Genomic DNA, 18066 nt, shown 5'->3' on the forward strand with positions numbered 1-18066 from the left:
GACTCTTAGCAACCCATGGACTTTAGCCCTCTAATCTCCTCTGTCCTTGGGATTTCTTAGGCAGAAATACTGGAGTGGATTGCCATTTCCTTCTCTAGGGGATCTTCCTGACCAGGGATCATGTCTCCTGCATTGGCAGGCAGGTTCTTTACTGCTGAGCCACCAGGGAAGCCCAAGTTTCTCCCGTAGACACAAAATAACCAATATATGTAGAGCTTAGTAGTTTGCAAAACACGGTCCTCCTAAACATCCCTTCATTTAGTCTTTGCAATAATCCCGCAAGGAGGTGAAAATCAGTATCGTCGTTATCCCTATTCTACAACTGAGGAAACTGAGGCTCAGAGAAATTAAATGGCTTCCTAAAACCAAGCAGCTGAGCCTTGAACACCAGGCCACTGAATTCTTTTCATAAGCGATACAAGTCTCAGTTGCATACATGCCTACCAAGTCACTTCAGTCATGTCCAACCCTGCAACCCAATGGACTCATCTGCAAAACAGAGAGAATAATACCTATGTGGTAGCTACTGTGAGAATCAAATGAATAACTGTATAAAAAGCACTAGCTCAGAGCCTGAAACGCAGCTCTTTGCTATTATTTACAGTTTCTTTCCATTAATCTCAATTTACAGCTTTTCTAGTCACTCTTGGGATAACAGATGATTAAAGACACAAGGTCGTTTCAGTTGCTCAGTCATGTCCAACTCTTTGCAATCCCATGGACTGAAACTTGCCAGGCTTCCCTGGCCTTCATCATCTCCTAAAGACTGCTCAAACTCATGTCCATTGAGTTGGTGATGCTATCCAACATTCTCATCCTCTGTCATCCCCTTCTCCTCCTGACTTCAATCTTTCTCAACATCAGGGTCTTTTCCAATGAGTCAGTTCTTTGCATCAGATGGCCAGGTATTGAGGATTCAGCTTTAGCATCAGTCTTTCCAAAGAATATTCAGGATTGATTGCCTTTAGGATTGACTGGTCTGATCTCCTTGCTGTCCAAGGGACTCTCAAGAGTCTTCTCCAGCACCACAGTTTGAAAGCATCCATTCTTTGGCACTCAGCCTTCTTAATGGCCTGACTCTCACATCCACACATGACTACTGGAAAAACCATAGCTTTGACTATTTGGAACTTTGTCAGCAAAGTGATGCCTCTGCTTCGTAATATGCTGTCTAAGTTTGCCATAGCTTTTCTTCCAAGGAGCAAGCATCTTTTAATTTCATGGCTGCAGTCACCATCCACAGTGATTTTGGAGCCCAAGAAAATAAAGTCTGTCGCTGTTTCCATTGTTTCCCCATTTTATTTCCATGAAGTGATGGGACCAGATGCCACGATCTTCATTTTTTGAATGTTGAGTCTTAAGCCAGCTTTTTCACTCTCCTCTTTCACCATCAGAGGCTCTTTAGTTCCTCTTCACTTTCTGCCATAAGGGTGGTGTCATCTGCCTATCTGAGGTTACTGATATTTCTACTGGCAATCTTGATTCCAGCTTGAGCTTCATCCAGCCCTGCATCCCGCATGATGTACTCTGCATAGAAGTTAAATAAGCAGGTGACAATATACAGCTTTGATGTACTCCTTTCCCAATTTTGAACCAGTTCATTGTTCCATGTCCAGTTCTAACTGTTGCTTTTGGCCTGCATACAGATTTCTCAGGAGGCAGGTAAGGTGGTCTGGTAATCCCATCTCTTTAAGAATTTTCCACAGTTTGTTGTGACCCACACAATCAAAGGCTTTAGCGTAGTCAATGAAGCAGATATTTTTCTGGAATTCTCTTGCTTTTTCTATGATCCAACAGATGTTGGCAGTTTAATCGTTGGTTCCTCTGCCTTTTTAAAATCCAGCCTGTACATCTGAAAGTTCTTGGTTCATGTATTGTTGAAAGCTAGCTTGAAGGATTTTGAGCATTACCTAGCTAGCATGTGAAATGAGCACAATTGTGTGGTAGTTTGAACATTCTTTGGCATTGTTTTCTTTGGAATTGAAATGAAACCTGACTTTTCCAGTCCTGTGGCCACTGCTGAGTTTTCCAAACTTGCTGGCATATTAAGTATAGCACTTTAAGAGCATCATCTTTTAGGATTTTAAATAGCTCAGCTAGAATTCCATCACCTCCACCAGCTTTGTTCATAGTGATTCTTCCTCTTGACTTTATACTCCAAAATGTCTGGCTGTAGATGAGTGACCACACAATCATGGTTATCGGGGTCATCCAGACCTTTTTTGTACAGACACAAGGGGTAGGCTTCTTTCTTTATGGTCTTGTTTCCTCATTCATTGGCTTGGTTTCTTATTGAGAAATCTGTTGGCCTGGTATAAGTAATGATCGCTTATCAAAAGAACCAGATGGGGATCACCAAAAAGTAAATGTGAAGAAGATAGCCAGCACTTCATTCATTCATCCAATAAATATTAATGAAGTGTCTAGCATAAGCTGAGCTCTAGGGAGACCATGTGAACCACATAGGGAAGCCAAGGGGCTCAGGAAACTTACAGGGAAGATGAACATCAAGCAAGTCATCTGCATCACCAACAAGACTAGCTTAGTCCATTCAAGATGCTATAACAAAATGCCATAGACTGAGGCTTTTAAACAACAGAAATTTATTTCTCATACTTTGAGCAACTGGAATTTCCAAGATCAAGGTGATAGCTAATTCCACGTCTGGTGAGAACCTGCTTCCTGGTTCAGAGATGGCTGTTTTCTCACTGCGTCCTTACACAGCGGAAGGAATGAGGCATCTCCCTGGAGACTCTTTTATACAGGCTCTAATTCCATGACCTGAGGAAGGACCCACTCCAGTATTCTTGCCTGGATATCCCAAGGACGAAGGAGGCTGCAGTTCATGGGGTCACAAAGAGTCGGACAAGACTTAGCAATTAAACAACAATTCCATGACCTAATCACTTTTCAAACGCCCTACCTCTTAATGCCATTTTCTTGAAAGTTAGGATTTCAACACATAAATTTTAAGGAGATACAACCATTCAGACCATAGCAATGACTTAGACACCTCTGGTCCCCTGGCTCTTTGAAGGTTCAGAATTAATACACAAAACAGACTCCTTCCTCCCCTTCTGTTTCTTCCACTTATCTGCAAAATCATCTCCAGTTAATGGGCATTAAATCTAAGCTGAGAAAATAACAAGTCCTCAGTGGTTGCCATCACTGCCACTCACATGCCACTGCTGAGAACTAATCACGTTACTCTACCAGGATGCAGCCCTTTACTGGGCAATCACCTTCCACACTGGGGAGGGGGAACACGCGGTCAACTGGTCACCTCTGTCACTACCAGAAAGAGGGGCAAATACATCAGTTATTATAACACCTAATGAAGATGACCCAGGAAAGTCAAATATAAAGCTATGGGGGGAAAGACAGAAAAGGCATGCCAGGTACACATTCATAATCATTTTGTGCAGAAAGAAATTCAGAATGAAAGGCACTAAAAGGAATGTATCATAGTTAGAAAAATACCAGCTACCAAATATCTCATAAACCTTTCTGAACCGAAAAATCTTAGCCTCAAAATAGATAAAGTAAACCCTAATAGGAATGTGAAGAAACACTGACAAGTTCCTGTAATAGGTGGCTTTAAACACATCTCTAAGAAATTGGCTGGCCAATTATTACAAAAACTAATAAGGCTTGAGAAGTTCTGACTAATACAATTAACAATGATCCTTTAATAGATAGCTGGAGAGAAATAGTTTTTTGCCCAACAGATTACACAGTTACAACAGATTACACAGTTTTTCAAAATCTCATGAGACATCCTCCATCAGGTCACAAAAGATCTCATAACAAAACCCCAAAAGGAAAACTCTGATAGTTCACGAACTATAAGGAAATAAATTAGAAAATAATAACAGAAAGGAAACCAACAAAAAATTTGTCCTATTGGATATTTTACAATACTCTGCTAACTAAGTCCTGGGGAAAAAACCTGGAAATTTAGAATCACAAGAGCACTACATACATACAGAGCCCATGGCTTTGATAAGGTAGCATTCTGAGGGAAATATGTAAACTTAAACACATATGGTAGAAAACCAGAAAGGTTGAAAATAAATGAATCAATCAAGCTTTCAACCCAAGAAGCTGGGGGGAGAGGTGAGGAGAAGAGGGATAGCAAATAAATCTGAAGAGAGTTGAAGAAAAAACCGGGGAAGATAAAAGTAGACAGTAATAAATACAAAAAAAAACACAAAAGACAATAGAATTAACTTGTTCTTTGGAAGAATTAATGGAAAGACAAACTTTTGACATGCTTGTCAAAAGACAGAAAAAAGACAAAATATTAAGTCAAAAATTGTAAAAATGTTACCCTCATGGCAAGCATTCCGAAAAATCTGTAGATGAAATGGCTAAATTCCTACGGAAATAACCTTATAAAAGTTCATCCAAAGAAAGGTAGGAAACTTGAATAGAATGTCAACCATAAAAGAAAGTGAAGAGCTATTCAGAGATCTACCTAAAATAGGCATCTATTCAGAGGGCTTTTCAGGTAGATACTACCAGACCTTTAGAGAAAATTCTAAAAACTGTTTCCAGGACCTAGGAAAAGATGAGAAGCTACGTAATCATTTTATAATTTCAGTATAACACTGATACTTCTATTTCTCTCTCCACATGTATATATGGTATACACACACACACACGTATAACATATATATATATGTATAACTTATGTATATGTATATGTATAACATATATATATATAACTTTTTTAAAAGATAAAAAATTCCACATCCAGCAGTGTATTAAAAGAATAATAATTAAAAAAAAAGGGATCATTTTAGGAATGAAAAGATGTTTCAATATTAAGACCTAGGATTTCCCTGGTGGTCGAGTGGCTAAGACTCTGTGCTCCTAATGCAGGGGGCCCAGCATCCATAAGACCTTCCCTGGTGGCTCAGATGGTAAAGAGTTTGCCTGCAATGCAGGAGACCCTGGTTCGATCCCAGGGTCAGGAAGAAGACTCCCTGGATCAGGAAATGGCAACCCACTCCAATATTGTTGCCTGGAAAATCCCGTGGACAGAGGAGCCTGGCAGGCTACAGTCTATTGGGTCACAAAGAGTCAGACACAGCTGAGCGACTTCACTCTCTTTCAGGATCCATCCTTGGTCAGGAAGCTCCAGCCCACACGCCACAGCTAAATTCCTTATGCCGCAGTGAAGACTGAAGATCCCCCACGTAGTAACTAAGACCCGGTACAGCCAAATAAATACATAAAAATAAATATCTTTTAAAAAGAATCTATCAACACGATTAAGGCAGAGAAACCACATGATTGTATTAACAAATGTTTCAGAGGTCTTTGTTAAAATTCAGCACTCATTCTTGACAGCAAACCAGGAGAAGACATGTCTTAATCCTGACAAAGTGTGTTAGTAACCTAAGTAAGTACAATTTTGTGGGTCGAATATCACAAATCCCACCCATAAAAAGTCAGAGATAAGACAAGGTTCCTCTTCGGCATTGTACTGCAGGTGCTAAATAATACATCAAGACCAGGAAACATGAATACCATTCACTGACAAGTCTTTCTTCTGGGTCAGTGGAAACAATCCTCAGTATCTGTTTGCATTTTACAGTTTATAAAAAAGTTCCATAGGCACTATCTCCTGTGACCCTGACAAGCTCCAGGTGAGATGAGGACAAGGATTGTCATCCCAGCTTTGAGGATCATCCCAGGACAAGGATCCCGAGAGTCATGGCATTTTGAGATTTCCCTAAAGATATGGGCCAGGTGGCGCTGGTGGTAAAGAACCTGCCTGCCAATGCAGGAGACTTAAGAGACTCGGGTTCGATCCTTGGGTCGGGAAGATCCCCTGGAGAAAGGCATGGCAACCCACTCCAGTATTCTTGCCTGGAGAATCCCATGGACAGAGGAGTCTGGCGGGCTACAGTCCATGGGGCCACACAGAGTCAGACAAGACTGAAGTGACTGAGCATGCAAAGATACAGGGGCAGCTCAGCTGGTAAAGAATCCGCCTGCAATGAGAAAGACCTGGGTTCGATCCCTGGGTGGGGGAGATCCCCTGGAGGAGGGCCTGGTAACCCACTCGAGTATTCTTGCCTGGAGAATCCCCATGGACAGAGGAGCCTGGTGGGCTGCAGTCTGTGGGGTTCAGAAGAATCGGACATGACTGAGCGACCAAGCACAGCATAGCACAAGCAGTGATGAAGCAATAGACCCCAAATTTTCTGATTCTTTGTCGAGTTCTTCCTCGACGCTGGGGAGACTCAGTTAAAATATAACGGATCTCATTTCTATCAGTGACTGACACTGGCCAGGCCTCTGTCCTCTGAACAAGCTGGAGTCCCAGGAGCAAACTGGGGTGAAGACTGGGGGGACACTGGCCTGATGACTAAGTTAGAAGCAAGAGAGAGGGTACTGAGAAAATGTTCTCAGTCCATGGTGTATAACCCTAGGTGCTGTTTGGCAGATGATGCTGGCCGGTGCTTCCAAGTACCTGTCTGTGTCTATCATTTAATCCTCAGAACTCTCTTGAAGTTGGCATTATTTATATTACTCCCATTTTACAGATGACAATGCTGAGTCATCTGTGCTACTCACCTACTCACCCTAGCTGATAGATAGCTAGGGTAGTGCCAGGATTTGAACCCAGCCTGGCTCCAGTCTTTGCTCAAAATCACTACAATACAGTGTCTTTAAGCCAATACCCTGGTTTTAGGAGTAAAACCAGAAACCAACCTGCAATAGGCATGTGCTAGATATAAAAATATCATCAAAGTATCAATTTTCTCATTCCATTTTTCTGATATTGCTGAGGCCAGAAGGGAAAATGTTCTAACAGACAATCTGTTTAGAAACATCTTGTTTTATTAAGTGTCTGTTTTGCTGCCTCCTAAAGTGAGAGCTAGTCCAGAGAAAGGAAACAATGTACCCTCAGCTCACTTCCTTCAGACCACAACCTGCAGGAAAGAAAAACAAAAGGATTTCCCTGTTGTGACCCTAGATAGGGGCTATAAAGTGTTATTTTAAAGAAGTACCTCCCCCCCAAAAAGAAAGAAAGAAAAGAATAAAAGAGTGGTAGAGGGGACTGTGGGGGTGGGGGGAAGCATTACCTACCTATGTAATTATAATTTTTGCTCTAAGCTTCTTTTTTTAAATTCTTTTTTCAAAAATTGAAGTACAATTGATTTACAATCTTGTGTTAGTTTCTGGTGTATAGCAAAGTGATTCAGTCACACATATATATGTATAAATATATGTATATATACTTTACAGGTTCTTTTCCATTATAGGTTATTATAAGATATTGAATATAGTTCCCAACTCAAAACTTCTTTTATTTGCAGCTATACTCACTTCTTATGTCAAAGTTACTCGACGTCTTTCACATACCCCTAACCTGGGCTTCCCTAGTGGCTCAGCTGATTAAGAATCCACCCACAATGTGGAAAACCTGGGTTTGATCCCTGGGTTGGGAAGATCCCCTGGAGAAGGGGACAGCTACCCACTCCAGTATCCTGGCCTGGAGAACTCCATGGACTGTACAGTCCATGGGGTTGCAAAGAGTTAGACATCCCTGAGTGACTTTCATGTCACTTCAAGCTGTTTCTAGACCTTGTTGCGTCTCCCGGAGAGAACCTGTTAGCACTTAGGTTTAGTCTAGTTTTCCCCTTAGCACATATATTTATAAGCATAGTTAGATAATCTCAACTCTATGTTCACATGGACCTGCTGGAAGTTACCCAAACAGAATTACTTTACTTTGCACAACCTGTTCCTTCATCCTGGAAGAACTTTCCCAACCCAGCGACATACTGTGCTTCCTTTAAAAACTTAGCTCACCTCTTCCAGGAAGTCCTCCCTGAAGACACCATTGCATGGGCTCCAGTAAAACTCACACAACCCACCACAATAGTACCTCCCTTAGCACTTTCCACATTATAATACTTTTTGTTAACTTGTCAAAATCTCACCTGAAATTGTAAACCCTGTTTGCAAAGACATTGTTCAGGTCTATGTCTATTCAGATCTGTATCTCCACTACCTTTGGATTAAGAAATAAATTATTATTTCAGATTTGTCATTTTGTCATGAAAATTGAAGATCATTGCTTTCAAAGATATTAAATATGAATTATAATTTAATAAATATTTATAATAAATAAATATTTTTAATAAATAGACTTTAGTGTTTTAAATTTTCATATTTATTAAACTTTAGAGGTAACTTTAAAACTTTAGAAATAATTTATACTTTCAGTTCAGTTCAGTTCAGTTCAGTCGCTCAGTCATGTCCGACTCTTTGCGACCCCATGAATCACAGCACGCCAGGCCTCCCTGTCCATCACCAACTCCCAGAGTTTACTCAAACTCATGTCCATCAAGTCAGTGATGCCATCCAGCCATCTCATCCTCTGTCGTCCCCTTCTCCTCCTGCCCTCAGTCTTTCCCATCATCAGGGTCTTTTCCAATGAGTCAACTCTTCGCATGAGGTGGCCAAAGTATTGGAGTTTCAGCCTCGGCATCAGTCCTTCCCATGAACACCCAGGAATGATCTCCTTTAGGATGGACTGGTTGGATCTCCTTGCAGTCCAAGGGACTCTCAAGAGTCTTCTCCAACACCACAGTTCAAAAGCATCAATTTTTCGGCACTCAGCTTTCTTCATAGTCCAACTTTCAGATCCATATATGGCTACTGGAAAAACCATAGCCTTGACCAGATGGACCTTTGTTGGCAAAGTAATTTATACTTTATAAACAATTAAACTTAAAAACAATTTATAATGTCTCCAATGAGGACATTATCAAGACGTTTATAAGGAAATAATAAAACAACGGTCCCTTGTAATTAGCAATGTATTTGGACACTTCCTTAGGAGTTTTGTATAAAAAGCCCATAGTCTATCTCAATAAATGAGAATTCAGACAGAGATTGGGACAGCTACTGTCCTTTAGGTAATAATATTTCTTTACCAAAGTAATAAGTAAAGAAAAACATCCAAAGATATATAGGATACAAAGAAAACTTTTTGAATTTATCCTTTGCATAGGGGGAGGGGAAAGAAAGACTTATGAATGATTTTGATAAATGGATGGAGGGAAGATAAGGTATTAAGTTTTACCCAGACGGGGATGGAAATAATGTCACTTTGCAAAAAAAATCAATGAAAATGTCATAGATAATAAGTACAAAATCTGTCAATCTGAATAGTAACATACATTAAAGATTTAGGAAGTGATGTCCTTGAATTATAGAATGACAGGAGTTATGTCTAGGGGAGACAGATTCTTAGAGTGGCAGGTGTTATAGGAGAACACGGGAATAATTTTCAGGCGCTTTAAAGACAAATTGCCAAAAATGATCTGTGAAAAGCAATTCCACTGAAAGAACCAGATATGAGATAACTCACACAGTCACTGTCTAATAGATCACTTAAGCTGTAAAAACATCAGGACGTCCAGCCATATAAACTGGATCTGTTTATGCAGGAGACATATGTCATGGGCCCAAAACTATTTTCCCAAGGGAGAGATCATAATGAATTTGATCTGATTCATTCAAAGTCTTCTCCCTAAATCTCTTGTAGGAACAGATGTAGAAGATGAATATCTGAGATTAAGAGAATGAATGAGAACTGCTCTGCTTCAGGAAGTGTATGTGAGAGGGGGGAGGGGTGGGGGACAGCCCAAGACCTAGGCTCCCACTCTGCTTTAATCTGATCTCAGGGGGAGATGAATCACTCCTTTGAAAGGGGAACCTCAGATCATAAGACATGTTTGAAGAAGGAAATGAATCTCCTCAAATACAGAAAAGCACAATCCACAACCTCTTGGCAGCATAGGGTAGGCAAAGACAATCTGCAATCGATGTAATAATAAAAATAATATTAATAATTGCCTTTTGTTTGTAACATAGGAAAGGTAGGTGAACAGTTTTATAGGGATCATTTATATTTGTAAACCAAAAGAATAAAGAAGGAAACAGTTATCTTTTCTGAATATAAAAAGTGTGAGATTTACTCTCTCTTAAAGGTCTTAAAACTCCAAGTATGTCTCTAAGGAAGATGCATCTAAAATAGAAGTCAACAAACATTTTTTGTAAAGGGTCAGATAATAAATATTTTAGAATAAATAAATAAATAAGTATTTTAGGCTTTGTGGGCTATAAGTTCTCTGTTATAACTTCAAAACTCTGCCATTATACTATGAAGCAGCCATAGGTGATATGCAAATGAATGGGTGAGGCTATGTTTCAATAAAACTTTATTTGTAAGAACAAGCAGTGGGCCAGATTTGGTCCACAGTATGCCTACCCCAATCTACAACATTGTTCAAGAAGTAACAAATAACACACTTTCACATAAAACATTTTTTCATGTGGTTAATATCAAGACTACAAATAAAAGTATCTGTTAAAAAAATTTTAAAAATAATAGTATTTGAAGAAAAGTACTCAGAAATAACAATTAATGGTGATGATGAAGCTAATAAGAAAGCAAGAAAAAAGCATGTCTATTTATTATGCAACAACTGATTATACAGTGCTTCCTAAGTTTCAGGCTCTAGCCCAAATGCTTTATAAGTATTAGCTCATTTAATTCCCAAAACACCCATTATCACCATTACTATCTCCATCTTACAGATAAGGAAACTGAGACATAAGAGGCCATCACTTGCCCACCAGCAAAAACTAGTAATCATGGGAAGACAAGAAAGTCAAATTGAAAAGACTCTCAAAGGAATATTATCAGAAGATGGAATTAAAATTCTCCTTCCACAGCTAACCAGCCTGACCACATAACCAGCTGGTGTGCACTCGTCTCTAAGCACCTTGCAAAGCTGTGGCCTTAATTCTGCCCTCCCTTTTGACTGCACAGAGTTCCTGCATCTCTCAAACACATTGGAAAGGGGTTCATTGCTTCTTTTTGCTTCCACAAAATATTAGAATCAATACTCAGTTATCTAACAAATATATGTGTGTGTGTGTATATATGTATATATATATATATAACCAGTTATGAAACACTAGAAGATACAATTTATTATTTTTTCAGATCTCAAAATCAACATCCAAAATAAGACATCTAGTATTTATACTAGAACTAAAATTCATGAATGACCAATGGAACTATTCTCAATGTTGCATAATTCAGACAAGCAAAAAACTCGTCTCTTCACTGTCCTGGGCTCTATAATGATTTTTCACATATATGCATAAATCTGACACTAACAACAATTGTTTTGCAGACTAGAAATCTAAAATTTAGAGAATTAAATTCACCTGCATAAGTTCATGTTAAAAACCAGTTCCTTGGATTCTTTCCAAGGTTTCATAACAATAAAGTAGTTCAATGTGAGGGAAATGGCATAGTGAGGCCTAAATAGGGTTTATTGTTTTACTTGTGTAAGTATTTTCTTAAATGTTTAATAGTTCATTCTGGAGATGCCATTAAGAGCTATAAACACAGATTGTATACTAAATCAATTAGCATATTTTCAATCACAAATAACAGAAAATCCAACACAAACTGGCTTCAATAATAAGGAAATATATTGGTTTTCATAATTCCAAGACCAGAAGTAGATTCAGGGTTAGTTTAACCCAGCAGCCTGTTCAGTTTTCCCGGGACTCTCTTGGTTCTGCTCCTCAGCCTATGGCAGCTTCATCCTCAGGCTGGTGTCAAGATGGTCGCGCACAGACCAAATACAGAAGATGCTACTGTCTTTCTTTCTGTCACTTTCTGGACCATGAGAAACTTTCCCCTAGAAACACCTAGAACATGTCATCTTGCATCTCTCTAGACTAAAGTCTGTCAGCTGCCTATTCCTCAGCCAACCTTTGAGGTCAGAGGAACACCCTGTGCTAACTGGTTTTGCTGTTGTTTAGTCGCTCAGTCATGTCCAACTCTTTGTGACTGCATGGACTGCAGCACTCCAGGCTTCCCTGTCCTTCACCATCTCCCAGAATTAGCTCAAACTCATATCCATAAGTCGGTGATGCCATCCTACCATCTCACCCTCTGTTGCCTCCTTCTCCTCTATTTCTGAACAAATCACTAGCAAGGGGGATTGCATTGTTAAACTTGTCTTGGATAAAGCACAGGTTACTTTGGAGTTGGGATTAATCTTCTTAACTTCATAGTTGTTACACAACAGAGCGATGAAAGGGATCAGGAAAAAGCATTTGTCGCTGTTTTTGGCTGAGCAGCTCTGAACCTCCTTCTTATGTTGGGGACAAGAATCTGGATTTATTTCTCAAGATTATAAATCCTGGTGGAAAGCAGATTCTAATACCCATCATTAAAAGTGAAAAATAGATTTTGTCACTCCTCAGATGCTTTTGTAGCTAGGATGTGGGCAAATGACCTAGATTTAGCCAACTGGACACTTTCCCTTTCCTCAGCCATCCCCAGAGAGTGAATCAGGAGCAAGTGACCCAAGGAAGCAGGGCCAAAATAGAATCTGAATGGTCTGGCTAGCAGGGCTCTTTCATCATGGCTAAATGACCATGGAATTTCTAAGGTCCAAAATCATAAGGAGCCCACTCATGTCTGACAAATCAGAGCAATGGTCTGAGACACTTCAATAGAGATTCTCGAATCCTAGACATGAAGTAGTTTATAGACCCAGAGCCTCTTGAATGAAGGAACTACTGATGAATAACTACAATCTCACTGTCGTCATTTTAGTCACTCAGTCATGTCCGATTCTTTTGCTAACCCAAGGACTGTAGCCCCTCCAGGCTCCTTTGTCCATGGAATTTCCCAGGCAAGAATACTGGAGTGGATTGCCATTTCCTTCTCCAGGGGATCTTCCCAATCCAGGGATTGAATCTTAGTCTCCTGCATTGACAGGCAGATTCTTTACCACTGTACCATCTGGGAAGCCCAGATCTACAATAAGATCATAAATATGTATTGAAAATCCTCATCCCGATCTTCCTCTAAAACAGTTACCATCATTAGTCAGGGTAAATGTGTACTAAAGAAAGGAAGTACCTAGATCTTCAGAGGATTATCACAAACTGGTTCATTACTAATTCCTATGGAAACAGAATGCCACTGTTGTCTACCAGTCAGAGAGAAGATTATGGGCAATAAGGTAATAAATTGATTTGTTTGTCTTCATTAGGCTCAATGAGCCCCCAAATCTGTGTTCATTTCCTCGGCTTATGAAGTTATAACTGGAACTGATACATACAGCAAAGATCAATTCTCCACACTGGCTCTCTAGTCCATGAAGTAAGGGCTATTACGATAGGAATGGTCAAGTGCAAACTCTCCATATATAAAATAGCACATCATAAGTGATATCACATCCCTAGAAGGATTTCAGAGATTAAAAAGTCTGAAAGACCAAAGATGATGATTGCTACCACATTCCGATTTAACTTTCTAGATTGGTCAGTGAAGAAAACCAGGTGGGTCTTAGAGAGTGACAATAGATTATTATAATCTTATTTAATTACATCTACCATCTCAGGAGAAGGAAATGGCAACCCACTCCAATATTCTTGCCTGGAGAATTCCATGGATGGAAGAGCCTGGTGGGCTACAGCCCACAGGGTCGCAAAGAGTCGGACACGACTGAGTGACTTCACTTCACTTCACTTCACCATCTCAGCAGGCTTCATTTAACAAAAGCAAATATACAGAGACCCTGGCTGTTGGTATGCATCTACGGATTTGCCAAAATGTGTTTTCTGTATTTCAGCACATAAAGAAAACCAGAAGCAAGTGTTTGCTTGCTTGTTTTACCTGGCAAGGACAATAGTACACTTTTATTATCTTACCTCATTAAGTTACTTCTCTGGTTTTGTGTTACAGTTGGGTCTGCAGGGACCTCAATTGTCCAAAGGACATCAAGTTGAGAGAATCTAGGAAGCTGAAGCAGCAGACACCCAGGATGATTGGATTAGACAATTCACATCAAAGGGTGAGACATAAGTCTCAAAAAACTACACTGGATTTATGGCAGTGGATTTGAGGAAGAGGTGGGGGAAAGGGTCTAATAATGGAGGAAATATAGGGCTCTGTCTCCAAAATGAAGAGTAAGTTGTTTTACCTCGCAAGCCCCATCACTAGGAATCAGGTGCCATGTTTGTGGGCTTTAGACTTGTACAATACATTGCCATCTGACTCCATGGGTGACTCAACTCTCAGTTTGGAGAATGATATGGTTCAGAGCTGGTCCAGGCTATAGTACCAGCAACTCTGCCATTTAGCACTTGTGACCCAGCTGATCCAATGAGGCCTGACATGTCTCTGGCCAATTGGGAAGCAATAGAGTCCAGGATGAGATGGATGGCACCACTGACTGAATGGACATGAGTTTGAGCAAACTCTAGGAGACAGTGAAGGACAGGGAAGCCTGGCGTGCTGCACTTCATGGGGTTGCAAACAATCAGACACAACTTAGGGACCGAACAACAACAGAGTCTGTGGCAGGCCCTGATAGAAGAACCAAAATAGACAACCATATGGATCTAGGAAAAGCCAAGAACTCTGAGCAAGTAACAAACCTTTAGAGAGCTGGCTCCAGGCTTACTATACTGCAAGGCAACATGATATAGTGAGTGAGTGCTTGTCAGCCTCCAGGCTGCCGGAGTTTGAATCTCATCTCTGTCACTCACCAGCTGTGAGGCTGTGGACCACAGCTTATCTTCCTTTTGCCTCAGTTCCCCACCCATTAAGCTGGCTTAACAGTAGGGACTTGTTGAGAGGATTAAATATGCTCACGCTTGAGAAGTGCCTGGCATGGTATCTAGCACACGTTGAGTGCTCCATAAATATTAGTTATCACATCCAGTATGTTGAACAAGCATGGATCATGCCACAAACAAAACCTTAGTTGTGGGTTTCCCCTCAATCCTTCAAGCTCTTCTCAGTGGAATTTATCTTCTCATCAAAAAAGCCTAGATGAAATTCTAGGAAGTCCCATAGCTTTTCTACTCATTTCTAGGTAATACACGAGTCATGTTAAGTCACAATTTCAATTTATTAGTTAGAATGTCAGAAAACTCAACTTGACAGTGTTAAGCCTTTACCCTACCTTGACCTTCTGGCTGGAAGTTTCTGCTCCCCCTCTTCCCCTGCTCACGTCCTCCCCAGATTGCCAGTTGTTGCTGCGGTGACACTGGGGCAAAGCAGGGGTGGGCAAGGAGGAAACAAGGGGTCTAGACCAGCTCTCATTCGGCTGGTGTCTTCATGCTGAGTCTCAGGGCTGGCTGTTTCTAATCGGCTCATTTGTGGACTCTTTTTTTTTTTTTTTTTTTCATTTATTTTTATTAGTTGGAGGCTAATTACTTTACAATATTGTAGTGGTTTTTGTCATACATTGGCATGCATCAGCCATGGATTTACATGTATTCCCCATCCCGATCCCCCCTCCCACCTCCCTCTCCACCCAATTCCTCTAGGTCTTCCCAGTGCATCAGGCCAGAGCACTTGTCTCATGCATCCAGCCTGGGCCATTTGTGGACTATTTAAAGGTTTTCTTCTGGACCCTTTTCTCCTCTTCTTTGACCATGAAGGATGTATCTATTCTGTGTGGTCCCTTACATCATCTTCTTTAATCTCTGGGCAAGCAACACCTGGTCAACTCTGCCTAGGTCTCCAAGTGGCTTGTCCAGTAAGACCCTAAATGAACCTCATCACCACTTTCTGTCCCCCATTCAGTCCTGACTGGTTCTCAGGAAACACTCAGAGTCATTTCCCCTACCCATCCTGGATCCAGGCATCACAGAATTGTTTCTGCCATCAGAAAAGGGCTCACCCTCTAGATTTCTTAGGAGTCAGATCCCAGCCCATGGGTTACCTTTGTTGCCTTAGACATGGTTTATACCTGTTTCCAACATCCACAGAATTCACTTCAGTACTCTCCCACCGACCCCTGAAGTCTTTCTGAGGCATGAGATTAGAACAGAGGTCAGCAAACTTTTCCTGAAGAGAGCTGGGTAGCATATCTTAGACTTTGTAGGCTCCAGGTCTGTGTCGTAACTACTCAATTCCGCATTGTAGCTTGAAACACAATCTATAGACAACACATAACCCAATCAGCATGACTGTGTCCCAGTGAAACTATACTTATGAAAAGGTGATGCTGAAGCTCCAATACTTTGGCCACCTGATGCAAAGAGCTGACTCACTGGAAAAGACCCCAATGCTGGGAAAGACTGAAGGCGGGAGAAGGGGGAAACAGAGGATGAGATGGTTGGAGGGCATCACTGACTCAATGAACATGAGCTTGCACAAACTCTGGGAGATAGTGAAGGATAGGGAAGCCTGGCATGCTGCAGTCCATAGGATTGCAAAGAGTCGAATATGATTTAGCAATTCAACAACAACGACAACCAGGTTTGGCCTGCAGGCAAAAGCTTGCCAATCCCTGGGTTAGAGGTAGCATTCCTCCATTCTTCATTTCACTTCCCAAATAGATGGGGTGGAAGCCTGAGAAAGACAGTCACTTTTTAAAAAGTATTTATTTATCTATTTATGTATTTGGCCGAGCCAGGTCTTAGTTGCGGCAGACTAGATCTGGCCGAACTTGGGCAGCCTGCATTGGAAGCACAGAGTGTTAGCCACTGGACCACCAGGGAAGTCCCAACAGCCACTTTCTCATTTCCAATCCTTACACCAAATCCTCTCTCTTTGTACCCTGACCACTTTTATCACCTCATAGTGGGGAAGAGTGTTTAAGAGTTTAGGAAACACTTTCTCAGACATTTCCCTTGAAAATGTTCACACATGGACTTGCTTCACAATCACTTTGGTAACATATCAAACTGGTACCTTAATTGAAAACGAGGCAGGAAATGTTTCAGATGCATTGAGCTGGAAGTGGCTGCAGACTCCAGCTGGCACGTCCAGTAGAGAGCTGAAGGTTGTGCCTTGAAAGTCACAGGATGAACTGGGCAGAGTTCCTTTCTTAAGAAAGGTATAGCTATTCTAACAAATGCTGTCTTGCTTTCTAAAAGAATGTGGTGCACACCCTCAATTTCCTTGTTAACTGGGGTCTGACATCACGGCAACCTTGTGGTGACTTACTGTGAAAAGGATGCCAGTGGGGGGCCGGGGGGGTGGTGGTGGTGGCTATGGAAGTGCCTAGAACCGGTTTCTTTTAAAATGAATGGCCCTGACAGTTTTGTCTTGATGAGTTCTTGTGTCTGCTTTCTACGGATTTTTCTGTCTCCTTCCTCACTGTGAGCCCTGTCGGCAGCCGCTTGGTTTTGCTGTGTTTACCGTTCTCCAGCAGCCTCCTTCCCTATTTCACTGTTTTTAATGTGCTTGGACTTAAAAGACTCAAGGTATTATAATTGTTGGATAATGGTAAGAGTGAGGGCTGAGTGATTGTCCAGTCGGTGGCAGGTATGATCTTTATACGTGGGCAATAAGACATCTATTTTGGCTGTTTGAAGACTTGTGTTTGTTTAGCTGGAACATCCATTGTGGCTGCTTCCAGACATTATCTGCTCACTCGCCCTTCATTTACTTACCGTTTGCTTGAATGCAGGTGCTCAACCATGTTGCTGATACTTTGCCATTCCACCCCTCAAATGACCTTTGTTTTGGATGGGGTTGGAGCCGCTTTTTTAATCTTCCAATTGATTTATGTACATCTGTGAGTATGCACAGATGTACAGAATTTCATGTAAATGCATATAAATACAAATACTCATTTATACAAATATTCTATGTATCTTTAGAACATTTGTGTGTGTGCACTTCCATCCTCTCCCGCTTCATCCACAGTAGGGCTCCTTTCCCAGCTGTGATGGAGCATGTGCCAACAGCTGGATATATGGATATATATATAGTCACACAGCACACACACCCAGTGTCTTTAGATGGCAGTCAATCTTTGTTGTTCATTCAACAGCCATACCTTAGGGCTCTCCCTCACCCTCCTTTTTTTTTAATTTTTTTTTTTTAAATGAGGACCATTTTTAAGGTCCTTAATGAATCTGTTACAATGTTGCTTGTGTTTTATGCTTTGTTTTTTGGCTGCAAGGCATGTGGGATCTTAGCTCCCAGCCAGGGACTGATCCCACATTCCACTGGGCTGCCAGGGAAGTCTCTGC

The sequence above is a fragment of the Cervus elaphus genome, chromosome 31 (genome assembly GCF_910594005.1).
Source record: "Cervus elaphus chromosome 31, mCerEla1.1, whole genome shotgun sequence".
Classification (NCBI taxonomy): domain Eukaryota; kingdom Metazoa; phylum Chordata; class Mammalia; order Artiodactyla; family Cervidae; genus Cervus; species Cervus elaphus.